The sequence below is a fragment of the Centrocercus urophasianus genome, unplaced genomic scaffold (genome assembly GCF_019232065.1).
Source record: "Centrocercus urophasianus isolate 14NV4802_14NV808 unplaced genomic scaffold, USGS_Curo_1.0 seq_995, whole genome shotgun sequence".
Classification (NCBI taxonomy): Eukaryota; Metazoa; Chordata; class Aves; order Galliformes; family Phasianidae; genus Centrocercus; species Centrocercus urophasianus.
This window is the reverse complement of record NW_024885638.1, coordinates 1-10,480: the sequence shown is the minus strand read 5'-3', so window position 1 is coordinate 10,480 and position 10,480 is coordinate 1. Positions and strand designations below refer to the sequence as shown.

Here is a 10,480-nt window from a genome sequence, read left to right as displayed (position 1 = left end):
GGATGTTTCTTAGTGATCATTGAACTATAGAACGGTTTGTGCCGCAAGGGTCCTTGAAGATCACAGTTTGTTCTGTCTGCCGGAACATCTGCTCCCTCTGATGGGATTTCTGGAATCGGTTTAGAATTGACGTCCTCTTGTTGAAGATAAGATGTCAAAACGGATGCCTCAGCATGACGTAACATCAGTGGGAGCCATAAGCCATTACAGCCGTGAGCTGTAATGATTCAGCATATCCTGCTTTCTTATTGTTCAGTTGGAGAAGGCAGATGCTCTCACACATCAATCAGCAAGCACTTGGATGAGCCAGCCCTCTGCTTTTCACAACAGTCATGGTTACTGCCGGCTCTGACACCTTACCAGGAGATGCTTCAGTTCATTAACGTGGACTTGATTCCTTCCATCAGCAGCTACTCCTGAACTGACCTTCATTCATACAATGACACCACCAACTTCTAGCACGAGCTGACCTGCAAAACACAGAAAAGAGAGCAGGATGACAACCAACACAGAGATAACACGTTTTAATATTCACGAACAAAAAAAGCAATTACAATACAGAAGGGCAGCTGCAGCAACACAGCAGTACATAAAGAAATGAAAACCTGGCCCAGCCCCGGAGCAGAGCGGCCTGGCCCCAGAGCCCCCACCTCCAGATGCCTCATTCAGCACAGATCCATCATCTCAGCAACCACCTACTACCCAACCCGCCAGCATTCCTGTGACCTGCCATCAGCTGACGAGACGGAAGTAAGATCACCATGATCTTCCAAGCCACGAGATGGGCCAGGACACCACAAGAGGATTCACAATACTTTAGTTGGGGTCTCATGAAGGCAGAGTAGAGAAAGACGATCGCCTCCCTTGCCCTGCTGCCCACCGCTCTTTTGTTGCAGTCCAGAATACTGTTGGCTTTCTGGGCTACCAGCACACACTGACACAGGTAAAGCTTTTTGTCTACCATGGAAGCCCAAGACCTTCTTGGCAGGGCTGCTGTCGAGGAGTTCTCCCACCATTTGGTAGTTGTGCTCTGGAATCCTGCCTTTAGGCATGAAAGCCAGGAAAGCATTGCTGGTGAAGACAGAGGCAAAGAAGCCATGAGGTACATCAGCCCTCTCTGCTAACACATTAACACAACAGTAGGCCCACACCATCCCTGTCTACTCTTTTACTTGTAAAGAAACTCTATCAGCTGGAGCCTTCACACTCCTCTGCAAGTATCAGGTCCATGTCAGGTGAAAGCAGCCAAAGCTGCCCTATCACAGCCCTGACCAGGTTGATGCTGAGCATCACCTGTGTTTCCCCCAGCAGCTGTGTGAAGAAGTTGGCTGAACTCCGTGGCCTGTTGTTCTGCTTGGCCAGAGAATGCCAGGGCAATTGCAGCTCCCATGGGCAGCTGCTCATTGATCTGCAGACACCTCAGATTGCTGACAAAAGACTTCTGCCTGCTCTCCTTGATCAAGCAGTTGGTAAGCAGCCTGATCAAGACCACGCAACAGTTAATGATGTTATTCTATAATAGCTCAAGTGACCAAAATGAGAGAATCTTTTCCATGGTGTACTGCACATGAGTCGTAGGCTCATTCACTTCTGGACACTTAAGGATACAGTTTGCAAAGGAATCCCTCGTTTTATCTCCATCTATCACTAGCTGTATCCAATAAAGTCCTGCAAGAAGACACAAAAGCTGGGACAAGCTTGCTGATAACAGCTGAGGACACGCAGGAATGTCCATGACACAACAGCCACTGCAGTCAAGGAAGATCTAGAAAATACAGGTGATGAAGCAGAAGGGAAAGAAATAAGCTTAGTCATGCTCCTATGGCACACGACTCCATTTGTTCAGCTAAATCCCTTTATAGGCTGCCCTCGTTATGCACAGCAGGGACAGTTTCAGTTGTCCTAGACGTGGGTATCTACTGACAGTGCAGGTGTTGTTGGACAAAGGAATGTCCTTCCACAGTCTGGGAGTAACAACCTACATTTCACCAGATATTTGCATCTGAACAGCTCCTTCCTATCCTTAATCTCCACATGTGAGCATTAGTGGCTCCCTAATTAGCAGTAGTGAGGTACCTTACAGGGAGGTGTCTATGTTGTGGACATCTGATCTGAGGCAAGAGGAACTGAGGGGGTATTGGGAGGGGGGGGAGAGGATCAGAATAGGGGAATAAGGAGGGGAGGGATGAGGTGAGGGTGGGGAAGGGACCCTGGGGGTAAAAATGGAGAACTGGGGGGTGGTGTCGAAAAGGAATGGCGGGGAACTGGAATTGGGGGGTGGGGGATCTCTAAAGGTCAGTGTTGGGGGGGAATCGAGGGGAGAGCATGACCCTGGGGGTCAGAAAGAGGGACTGGGGGAGTTTATGGCCGAACCGTGGAGGGGAATGAGGCAGCGATGTACCCTGGATTGGGGATGTGGACGAACACAGCGCACCTCCCCACACTGAGCAGAGGCCCTGAGCACCACAAAGGCCCCACGAGGCCAACGCAAAGCCACCCCCGCCCCGGTGTCCCCCCGAACACCCACTTGTAGAAGCTGAAGCTGAAGCGGGCGCTCGGAGCCCGGGGCTGCCCTGCACCACTTCCGCACGGCCCGCTCGTCCTCGCGGCGCAGGGTGATGACGTCACACGGCCCCGCGCATCTCGCTCCAGTCGGCCCCGCAGCTCCTCCCTCGCCCGGGCCCAACACGCCGCTCTAGTAACCGCCCTCGGCGCGGGCAGAAAGTCATCAACCTTTTATTCTTATTATTACTACTAAAAATCTCTGCTGTCTTTTGCGAATTGCCGTGAATTTCCACTCGGCACACGCAGGTGCGTTCTGCGTTTCCTCAGTTGCTCCGCGCCTCCAATCTGACACGGCCGAGGGCTTTGCGGGGCTCCTCCTGTAGATACAAAGCGGGAAGCGCCGCGGCACATCCGCACGGCTCCCTTTGCCAGCCGCAGAAACCTGACTTGCTCTGCTCCGCTCCCTGGGCTGCCGTGGGACGCCAGAACGGCGCTGCTGATGGGGGAAGGCAGCTGCCCTCCTCCTTCCCGCCAGCAGTCGTCCCTCCACACCCGCAGGAGGACGGTTTCCCTCCAAGCAGCCTGCCGCACGCACTGGCCATACCTGCACGTGGAAGGTCTGGGCGATCTCTGCGTCCACATCGTAAACAATCCCAGGGGTGCTTCACCTTCGTCCTTATCTGCTCCCTCAAAGACAAGAGATGATGGCGGTCACACTTAGGTAGGCCATGCGAAAACTAACGTGCCGAGGCCGAGAGTGGGAGCCCCTCCACCCCCACATCAGCTCTGGCAGAATTGGAGCACAAAGGAGGGTGAGCCTGAGTCAGGGCACGTGGAGTAATTGCTCCCAGCTGCTCGGCCATGAAGAGCAGCAGAGGGGTCTTATGGGGCTCTGTGGCAAAGCTTTTCCTCTCGGGCTTTCCTCCAGAAGAAGTAGTGGGCGGAGACTTACTGAGATAGCAAACTCTTTGAGGACGCTGTTGACTTTCCCGGAGGGAGAAACTGCCTTGGAGATGTGCCAGGCGGTGAAAGCTGTGGGCTGGAGATGCTGATTCTGAAGGTGCTTGTGCTGGAGCTTGAATTTCAGCCTGCAGATAGCTGGCTGTGGTGGCTGGTCTCTGACAGTGGAACCCAGGCAGCACCAACAACTGGCATGCCAGGTAATTTCTGTCCCGCATCATTCACCAGTGTCACTGTGTGCCTGCAGGCTCTTGCTGCCTGCCCTTGCACACCGGGTCAGCAGCAAAACCTGAGTGTGTGGGCACAGAGCATGTGTAAAAGAAGCCAGGGATGGCTCTTTGGAAGTAGCTGACCTCAGTGGGCTGTGGAGAGTTGTTCCAGTGGTGTGCCAGAGAAGGTACTTGCAGACATCTGTGACACTTCTCAGCTCCCACAGGGGTCAGCTGCTCAGCGGGGTCCTGTGTGGTAGGAGCCTGCAGGAGTGTTTCTCCCCAGGGCTGGCTCCAGCTGTGGCCTGCGCTGGCTGGAGCCCGATCTCCAGCCTGGGGGGTGTCCTGTGGAAGAGCTCAGGACATGCACGATGGGGAAAGCGTGAGGGATTCTGCTCTGCAGTGCTCCCCACAGACAAAGCCCAGATCCCAGGGCACAGCCCCAGCCCTCGGCCCAGAGGGTAGTGCCTGTGCAGCCTCTCCCCACCCAGCAAGAGATGGAAGTCCTGGTGCTTAGGCACAGAGACAGAGGCGCCGCTAATGAAAATCTTTTGGGTCCATGGAGCACACTGGGAGATCATCTGTAGCAGGTGAAGGGACCGTGGGACATTGTCGTGTTTCTTCCATGCATGAATGCAGGAAAAGCACAGAGGCTGCTGTTCACAAATCTGTGCGGAAGCGCCACGTCGCAGCCATGGTAATGTTCTCAGCTGTGCTGCTGTCTGCGCTGCTGCTGGCCTGTGGTGCTGTGATATGGATGTGCCAAAAATACCTGTGGGTTGGCTTTTCCCCAAAACACCCGATTGCTGCATTTGGCAATGAAGCATCTGTAGTGCCAGGATCCTGGACGGCCAGATCAGCTGCTGGCAGAGCACTGCCAGGACTAACAGCTCAGATGAAGATGAAATTGCTAACCGGAGATACAGATTGTTGTACCAGGAAATTGAGGCTGATAAAGAAGAGGTACCTACCCCATTGTGTAGCCTAGTCTAGACAAAGAGTTCCTTAGGTCAAGCATAACCTTGTCGTTTAAAACCAATCCATCTGCGTGTTTCCTGCTACCCCTCCTAAGCCCTTGCAATTGTCTTGAAAAATTGTCACGCAGCTGTTCATAGTGTGGTGCCCTTCAGCCGTGTAATGAAGCAGGCTGGCAGAAATGCATTTCAGGAAGGTGAATGAAGCTTCACACTGTGAAGACACACAGTGTCTCACAGCTTTTGTACTTTATATGTATAATTTAAAATGCATCTCCAGTCTTTTCTTTTTTCTTTTTGTAAAAATACTGAAGCCACTGCGCTTTTTTCATTCGTTTTCATAGAATCATAGAATCACCAAGGTTGGAAAAGACCTAAAAGATCACCCAGTCCAACCGTTCACCTATTCCCAATAGCTCCTACTAAACCGTGTCCCTCAACACAACATCCAGTCTTTCCTTGAACACCCCCAGGCTCGGTGATTCCACCACCTCCCTGGGCAGTCCGTTCCAGTGCCTGACCACCCTTTCTGAAAAGTAATACTTCCTAATGTCCAGCCTGAATCTTTTTTGTTTTGGTGTTCTCTTTAAGCCTGTGAAATCTGTTATCGAATAGTACTGTCATCAAGTATCTTTCTGCCTTGCCTTTCCTTTTGTTATTTCTTTTGTTTTATGTCTGGCCTATTTTTATTTTGCAAATGGAAATGTCTTATCCGTGTTCTCCTTTAGTAAACGAATTATGACTTGTTCTGATCTTCACTTCTACTTGGGCATCCAGCACGGCATTTAATAGATTTGCACAGGTTAGAAACAAGCAAGTTTTGAGAGTTTTTTTCTGTTTTGTTGGGAGGAGATTAAGACTAGTTGCACAGTTTTGAAAACTCTGCTCTGCAGACCAGCTGCACAATAATGCCTTGCTGATACAAATCCTGAACTTGTCTGCTCTCAGAAAGTCTTCCTGGATGTTCCTAGAAGGTTGCTGATATTCTTGGCGCTCTTGGCCTAGCTGAATTTAATTGGAAAACTCCCACTATCTTAGCAGGACTGTCTTCTTGTTTTCCATATGAAAGAACTGGATTAGTATTTTTCTTGCTCTCTTTTTCGGATTTTTCTAATAATCTCAAAAGCCTGTAAAGCATGGCTTCCTCACAGATTACACACCTGTTCAGTGACTCTATGTATTTATGCATTTATACATGAAATTAGTTTTATTTGTTTCTGCAATATTGTTTTCACCTAACATATGTTTTACTCTGGGAGTTAAATCTGAGTTGTTTATTTACTGCTGTGATAATGCTGAGGATCTGCACGAGGCACTGCAGCAGTGCAATGCACACTTACACTCTCAAGCTCCAGGGCCCTCATCCCAAAAGATAATGCAGATAATCTGGAGCCTTCTTAAATTCCAGCAGCTGGAATTCAGAGGCTGGCTTACCCACAGCATGCTCTGCACACCACTGTTCAGATATGCACACAAAAAAGCTGGGCATCTGCAAGGCTGAAAACGAATCTTTCAGTGCTTATTAATTTTGCTCCAGGCCTTTTACATTAGTAAAGTATTCAGAAGGAAGAGCCAAAATACAAAGCTGCCACCACTTTCTCTAATTAATGCATATGAAGCTTCACATCTCTAATTACTGAGCAGTGTCTGCGCTGTGCAAATAAAAGCCCAGAGTCCAGAGGATGTGTAAGCAACTCCGAGCTCTGCACTCCCTGTGCACGTGCAGTCTAGCAAAATAAACTTCTGGCATTCGCTGTTCAGAAGTGCAGTGTGCCTGAAGCAAAGTCCTTGCAATTCACTTCTATTCAGCGAAGTATTCTTCACCTATTTGAATAACTTGAAACATTTTAGAGTCGTGGAACACTTTTGAAAAAGGAAGGTCTTTAATATTGATATTCATACCTATTTATCAGGGGGAAATTCTTTACCCAGAGAGTGGTGAGGTACTGGAACAGGCTGCCCAGAGAGGTTGTGGATGCCCCATCCTTGGAGGTGTTCAAGGCCAGGTTGGATGGGGCCCTGGGCAGCCTGGTTTAGCGTTAAACGGGGAGGTTGGGGGCCCTGCATGTGGCAGGGTGTTGGAGATTCACAATCCTTGAGGTCCCTTCCAACCCTGGCCATTCTGTGATTCTGTGTGATACTGTGATTTAGATTATCAATTTTCCATCCAAGCTCAGCTATTGATGGTTATGCCTGAGTAAGCCATAAAAAATCAGGTCTTTACTGGTTACATCCCATGACAAATATTGTTGCTTCGTTGTTTTTATTTTCTATAGGTAGGATACCACTGCATTTACAGTGCAATCAAATGAGAATGTGACAGAGACTCTGGTAAGTGGTGGATTTTGCTTCTTTTCTAAATGGTGTGTAAAAAAAAAAAAAAAGGTACTGTTTTTTGCTTTGTACAAAAATATTTGCTCCTTTGTACAAAAACATGGGTGTTTTCCATCCTCTAATTCATTAAATCTTGACCTGAAAGAATAGGTGGGTATACCATTGCAGCTGTAAATCTGTACTTTCTGAAAGTCTTTCACTAGGATAGCACTGCAAAAAAGGAAAAGCAGGATGCCTAGATACTTTTAATTTTTGAAGGTACAGTCAGTTTACTTATTTATTGCACTTAAGAAAAGCAAGAATGAGTGCTTTGGTCCAATGTACAGCAAGGAAGTGTTCACGTGTGCTGTTGGTACACATACCTCTCATATTACTGCAGCTTTATCTATCTTCCACATTTTAGTAGGTACCATCTTCAAAGGGGGGGAATATTGTTGAAAGTGATCATACTTTGGTGGTTTCTGGGTTCCTCTTGCTGTCTTTGGTTAGCCTGAATTAAGGATATGGAGTGGCAGCATTGCTGGGTGAATGCTGTTTTGGTGTGGAGGTGGGTTTTTCTGTTTGGTTTTGTTTCGTTGTTGTTTTCTGAAAAATGTCAGGGAGCAGATTTTCGTATTTTGAAGAATTTCAGAGATGTCTCTTCATTACAGAAGGCCTTCTAACCAGCTGCATCTTATCAATTGCAAAGCAGCTGGATAGCTTTTGAGGTTCATATTATGCTGAGCAATTTGTTCATGTCAAATTGATCTACTGGGGTTATTTTATCTGGCTGAGTCAGCCATCTTTATAGATGCAATATGCTGAGCACAGCTTGCAGCTCTTTCCTTTAGTGTGTTTGTGTTTGCAAGGCTTTGTCCCCAGCAGAAATAGTACTTTTGCTGGGAGCTGTTTTGCTGCAGGACCAAACATCTTGCAGGACTGGTGATGTTTACTAGATATAAGAATAAGCATAGGCCAGAATTTTAGGGGGTAAGAATTGCAGAAAAAGCATGGCCGATAAACGGAAGCTTTGTAGGTAATTGAGATCTCGGGATGAAATAAGCATTAGAAAGCAACTAGGGATGACTTTTTTTTACTCAGAAGGTGGTGAGGTACTGGAACAGGCTGCCTAGAGAAGCTCTGGATGCCTCTGGTCCTGATCATCCTGATCTAATGGGTGGCCCATAGCAGGGGGATTAGAACTGAATGGTCTTTAGGTCCCTTCCACTTCGAGCCATTCTATGATGTTCCATGTCAGAATTCATGCAGTTAGTACTTGCCTATGTGAAAACAGTCTGCAATGTTTCTTACGTTCAACAGAGAAGGAATCTTTGTCTGAGAACTAGTGGAATTAGGGGGATAGGGGATAATTTTAAAAAATCATGTTTGAAATCATAATTTGGGACACTCCTCGCTTTGCCCTCACTTTCTAGAGCATTTCTGAGCAAACTGAGTACTTCTCCCCCATTTCTGCTGCTGCTTTCAGTAACTCAGGAAGCTAGCACTCTCTCCTTGCAAGGGAGGGATGTTGGACTGACTCAGTTTCTGTGCAGGACACTGAGAATGAAGATGCTCTGTAGATGATCATTAGTAATGTAAGGCTGTCCTCTTCCTGGCAAAGCCATTGGCACTGAGTCTGCTAGGAGTGAAGCAGCACTGTAATGCCAGGCAGAGTCGAATGTACGTATCTATGGCCATATATTTCCATAAAGAAAGAAGTGAAAGAGTACATTTTTCTTTTTTCACAATGTCTCTGTTTTGATAATTTCTGTACATTTGGTATTTCCTTTAGGTTGAAGTTCTGCATGATTTTGAGGCAGCTAACGGTGATGAGCTTAATTTAAAATGAGGGGATATTGCACTAGTAATTCCTTCTGAGACCACAGCTGATCAGGTAACAACAACATGATTATTTATTTCTTTTGCTAATGTTTCCCTTTGTCTCAGTTTCCTTCTCACTCTTTATAGTTACTTTGAAATGTTGATTCAAAATGTCTTTGCTGTTAGAAAAGACCAACATTCTTATTTTTCCCTATTACTTGGTTTGATTTGTGACCAAGCAGCACAGTTAACTAAGCTAAAGTCCCAGGTATGTACTGCCAACAGGATCCAACTTCAGTCTGTTTTTCTAGGGCACTTTTATGTTACTTTGTAGTGAATTTTATATAGGCTTACATAGACACAGGCTGAATACAGAAGATGGCTTACAAATTGTGCATCCTGCTATCATTTTGTTGTTACACTGGGTCAGAACTGATTGTATTTCCCCACATGTTCAGAGTTTTACTTGGAGATCTGGGGAAATATACATTTGCCCAGAGAGAGCACTGAGACTGCACACAAACAGTTCTGTCCTGCAGCCAAATGGCACAGAGGTGTTCCTACATGTCCTGTGTGCCTCTTGGAACCTGAGCCTCACACAGCTGTGCTCTTGAGCTGCACCAGCAATCACTTTGTCTTTGGTGCAAGAATCCAACAGTTCAGTGTCATTTAAGATATTTTATTTTGTTTTAACAGCGTGTTTCAGGTTAATTTTTAAACAATTCCACGTTATATTGATTTGCAATCAAGTGAATTAATTTTTTACCTCTTCTTTTGCCTTTTATATGGAATTAGTGATGGTGTTACAAAACAAAAAATGTCTAGGAAATGCTTGATAGGGAACTAGAGTTGTCCAAGAGAAAGAGAGCAAGGAAGGAAAAAGTGGTATGGGAAGTGGCTAGGAGACAGAAGGGCATGAAGAATTAAGTCACTGAGTTTGCATCTCAAATGATTTTCAAGTTTCACCTCAGGACACAAAATCCTGAATGATGAGCATTCAAGCCTGGGAATTGTTACAGGATGAAAAAATGTAGCAAGAGCTCCAGGTTTACCCTTTGTCTGCACCTTCCAGACAGAGCAGGAAGGAAAACCTGAACCCGCACTGCAGCAGTCCAACTTCCTCCAAGCTCCTGGTGCCTGGATGCCCTGACGCAGCACTGGGCAGGACCAAGGCCGGCACAGCACTCCTGCTCATCTTCCAGCTCATTGGACAGCTATAAATTCAACTTACATGTTTCCACCCCCCCCCACCAAACCACTTGCATTTTTTCCAACAGAACTAGGCTTTCACTTCTGACTGTTTTGCCATTAAGGCGGGAAACCAACAGTGAGGTTTATAAAAATCTAAAGGTTATGGATGGCAAGTGCTTCCTTAGAAAACAATCAGCTGTCCTGGGATCTAGACCTTGCTCTAGAGACTCCCTTGGATATTGTTTTGTTCATTGGCTGGTACCGCAGGAGGCCTGGGGCAGCTCCCAAGCACATTGCCTACATGGCAACCAGGCTGCTCCTTGAGAATGAGTCCGATGAGGGAAAATTCAGCATCGAGAAGGACCTCGCCAAATCTCAGTGCACCCTGACAGTGGGCAGACTCACTGCACAAGACGCTGCTACCTACTACTGTGCCAGATGGGATGCACAGCAGCAGAGAGCCATGGGGAACCTGCACAAAGACACACTCTGCTTCCTGAACGAGAC

General features: G+C 47.2%; 1 long non-coding RNA gene across 1 annotated transcript; it reads left to right on the top strand.

Moving 5' to 3' along the window:
• Positions 1–2,656: 2,656 nt before the first annotated feature.
• LOC122171825 lies at positions 2,657–10,134 on the top strand. Its single transcript, XR_006172108.1, has 3 exons — positions 2,657–3,665; positions 6,925–6,979; positions 8,754–10,134. It is a non-coding gene; the product is annotated as an uncharacterized LOC122171825 (long non-coding RNA).
• Positions 10,135–10,480: the final 346 nt, after the last annotated feature.